The sequence below is a fragment of the Sylvia atricapilla genome, chromosome 7, assembly GCF_009819655.1.
Source record: "Sylvia atricapilla isolate bSylAtr1 chromosome 7, bSylAtr1.pri, whole genome shotgun sequence".
Lineage (NCBI taxonomy): Eukaryota > Metazoa > Chordata > Aves > Passeriformes > Sylviidae > Sylvia > Sylvia atricapilla.
Genome location: NC_089146.1, coordinates 17,571,946 through 17,576,504, shown reverse-complemented (window position 1 = coordinate 17,576,504; position 4,559 = coordinate 17,571,946).

Below are 4,559 nucleotides of genomic sequence, written 5' to 3'. Positions count from 1 at the left end.
TCTTTTATGACATCTTTAACACTTACAACTGGAATGTAAAAGGTCTGGTTATCAACCACAGGCCACAGCTGGAGAGAAAATGTATCCCTCTGCAACGATAGCCTGACACTTGCTTTAGGGTAAGAAAGGGATCCAAAGGCTGCTTTTGTTTTAACATATCCTTTCAATATTTTCTTTCTCACTGAGAAATATGAGAAACACAAACTAGAAAATGTCTTTGCTTCCCAATGAAGTTTTCCTGGACATGTCACTTCTATTTTTCCATCAGAAAATACTATGGCATTTGTTTTAGTCTGTATTTTTTATTCTTTTGTGTGACCTTTTCCAAAAGCAGTTCCTTTCTTCTTGTCAAGTGCAGTTGTGAGATGTTTTTCTTAATTTCTGACATTTTTAGACTGTCAAAATTCCTCTGGAATACACTTCTTTTTTGAAGATGCTGCAGATTTGAATTAGAATGAGGGAAAAGAAAAAGGGAGGAAGTAGTACAAAGAGAGAAAGTCAAGAAACCCTGCATGTAAATTTTGAAATCAGGACCGTTTTCTAAAAGAAAAATGTATACTAAAATTTCCATATGTGTTTTACTAGAAATTACTCATTTTAAAAGTCCTATAAAAATTCAGATTTTCACTAGCATGGAAATATTCTTCTGTCAGAAATGGCATTGCAGAGAAATAGTTATAACAAATTACGGGAATTCACTTGCAAAATGTCACATTTTCAGCCTCTTTTTCCAGGTTTCCTCTTGCCCTTTCCTATGACTTCTTTTCATGCACTCACTCCTTTCTTTTTAGAAATAACCTTATGTTTCTCATCTCTGTAAGCTTTTAGTAAATGTCTTCCTATATAACATATCTCCATACCTTGGCTCCTTCACCTCTAGTATTTCCTTCTTCTTTATGTTTTGTTCCTTCTTCTGTCTCTTCTGTTTATTCCCTAGTTCTCTCAACTCCACACCCATTCTTCACTCGAGTCTTCTCTAACTGTGTTCTCAATAAAAAGTGCTGGTATCTGCTCCTATTGGGATTGCCTTTCTTCTGCAATCTGAAATCCACCACCGAATACTTATACCTTGGGGGAGGAGGGGAAAGGGAAAAGAAGTCTTTTCCTCTGTACATGCACCTCAGTGATATCTGCCTGCCCTTTTTTGAATTTGAACTTGCCTAACGTGGCAGGCAGTGAGCAAAACGTGAGACTGTGTGGCACAAACGCTGCTGGCCAACCCCGGTGTCATGCACTGGCTGCATGTGGGGTCCCAGGGGCACAAACTACTCACACAGTTGCATCCTCCTGCTCAGAAATCAGGTCAGAGCCTCCAATAGCCATGAGCCTAACTGGGATGATGTGATCAGTGTTGTTTCGGACAGAGACACTTTGTAAAACCCTGTGGTTCATCCACGTCCAGGTGACAAGATCGACCTTCGCCGCTTCTCAGATAGGGTTCCCCTCCAGAAAATCTGAGGTTATACCAACTGATTAGCTAAAAAGTTAATTTCCAAGACCAGGAACAGACTATTCTGAATTACTAAAGGGAACAAAATGAAGCTTTTCATTTCCATGTTCAGGATGAATGGGAAAGAAGAATAAAATAAGATGTGAGTCTTCATTTTTCATGGTTTTCCTCCCTGTGGAGAATTTTCATTTTATATTTTATTTCAAGCAGTAAGAGAGTCAATCTTGATATCAATGATATCAGGGTGGTAACATGGGACCCATCTCAGTCAATGTCTCTAGGTACAGTACAAATAATAAGTAATAATCTTGGCAATATCCAAATTTCTAAGAGAATTTTTGGAAATAGTATCACGGAAATTAAATGCTACTTCTAATTTTTTAATCAGTTTCTCACAGACAGCAATGCACAGGTGCCTTGACCTTAAACTTAGGTAATTATTATAATTAAAGAGCTAATACTCCATTCACAAATGTCTGCTGCACTATCTCTATTGTCTAAACCCCATTATTGTGCATGTAGTTTCTTTTCTGTTCCCGATTTCTTTGGAACTCTTCCAAGATTTACTCAGTTATTGTTCAAAGCCTCTCTCAGTATGTTAGTCTGTTGGTGTTTTGTGCTCTTCATCCTATGATTTATGGATCATTCCAGTTTTGGACAGATATGTTCTATATCCATTCAAAAACATTACCCATCCCATATTCAGTAAATATACTACTCCTCTAATCAATAATTTCTGCTAACTCCCCAAATAAATTGATCCTTTCTTTATTATGTTGAGTAAATTAGAGAAATGAATTAGACAAATGAATGTTTTGTAAAACTTGCAGCTTTTTCTGTTCTCTTGGCTCCCAGTCTGTCTCATTCCTTGTCTTTTTTATTTCCTTTTTCAGTGAGCACTACCCATATACCTCAGCAGTATTTACAGAATTATTTGGTCTAATTCTGTCACCAGTCTATGCAAATGAAAGGCTTTCTCTGTGTGCCTGTCAAACCATATTCTTTCCCAACAAACTTCTGCTCAAATTATTTTTAAATAGTTTTTGCTGTGGGATGGGAAAGAGGTAGACACACTGAAGAAGAATACTTAATTTCAATTTCAGACATTTTAAAGAAGACTGATGTATTGGTTAAAAGAAAGCAATATGTCTCCCCTGCTTTACCCTACAGCCCATCTTGAATAGGAGAAAGGTTGGCTCAATTCTTTTTTTTTTTTTTTTTTTTGCCTGAGGGGTTTTGAGCCATATCTCCTGGAAAAATATTTAACTGACTACCATGTTACAGAGTTTTCATATTCTAGGATAAAGACTATCTCAATCTCTCCTGCTGGTGCTATTCTACTTGGTTTAATACACTTAAATATTCTGAGGCATAGTGAAAATGAGTCAGTAACATGGAGTTTGTGGTACTCCTGTGGAAAATGGGGCCTCAGGGTTCAAAAAAAAAATCTAAATATTTTTAAACAAAGCAGAATTTTAACAGGAAAAAATGAAGGAATTTAAACCAAAACGTGATACACCACAATCTCCAAGACATTCTCCTGGATAGTGACAACTCTTGAGGAGGAGAGAGTATGGAGCCCAGGCCTTCAACAGATAAAATACAAAACAAAAAATGGGGATTCACTGATTTTCTGAAACTTGTTTGGACAACTGTTTTTCTCAGTAAAGACATGTTCAGCTACTGTGATTTTGCTGACAGTTCTGGCACAATAGAAGATGCATTTTAGTTAAAAAAAACCAACTTTCAAAAATGCTAATCAAACCCTATACTTAATTTCTGGTAATCATAACAATAGTAAAATATATGACCTTACAAAAGATGCTTGGGTAAAGGAAGGAAGTATTTCTGCCAAACTACTTCCTCAGAGGGTAGAATTTGATAGTTTTCACTATCATGGAAAAGAGTTACCAGTGTGGTGATGGCAGGTAGGACAAGGAGTAAACAGAAAAGGGGTTGAGTTATAAATGTACAACCACCAAATGATGTTTTTGAAAAATAAGTATTACTGCTCAACAAATGTGTTGCTGTTCTGTACAACAGGTGAAGGATAGATACCTACTTTGGACATACAACCTGAAGTTCCATTTCCTGTGAAGTATAGACCTTAAGGTGGAAACACACTGTGATATTTTTAGATAACCCATATATCAACAATTTGAAAAATGACATTTTATATAACTTTTATGGAAAGAAGAAAACATGCAGGGGTCTGCTTTTGCTTCACGGAGGCTTAAGAACTTACTTCAGTCAGGCCATTCACAATGTACCTAATTTGAAACAAAAACCCAGTTCAAAAAGACACACATTTATAAAGCTCCCAAGGAACACTTAAATTACATATACTACTCCATGAGAGAAATAGTGTAAGCAACATCAAGTTTATCTGTTAAAAATTTTAGTTTCATGTTCCTGACCCTTCCTCCTGCAAAACTTGGTCTCCTTTCTTCAAAAGAAATCCTGCATATTTTCTGAAATTATGTGTTCTTTTATTCATAAAGTGTTCATTAATTAAAGCAAGGCAATATTGTCAGCAGAGATGCATCTGTTACTCTTAGGAGTCTCCAGGACAAATTCTGTTTTGGTGACGTCTGTTTTACTATTGTCCTAACAGAGCAAATGGCTAAAGACCGAGTTCTTTCTGATGTACACATGTTATATATGCAATTAAGTCTTGCTATAGTAAAGAATCTCTGTCAGCAGAGATTATTTTAATGGATGTACAGTATTACTTTAAACTAAGTCCTCACCATCTGTTCATCTTAATTACAAATGCAAAACCAACATATCTTACATTAGCATCAGAAAATGGGGAAATATCAGTGACTGAAATGTCCATATATATTCTTTGTGCAATACTGCATGCATCTGTGCCATTTTTCGTCTCCTCTTCCAAGCAACACAAATTGGGAAGAGGGGGAGGAAAGAAGGGGCTAGAATTACTCCTCACAGATAATTTTCTGGCATGGTTGAATATTTTTCTGGCAAACAAGGATTCATTATGAAACATTTCAATATATTATGCTTTAGAATGATTTCCAAAAGTATGTACTTGCGCTTGTACCTCTTTCTAGCTCTTTCTGTCTGCCAGATTATCAGGGAAAATGAA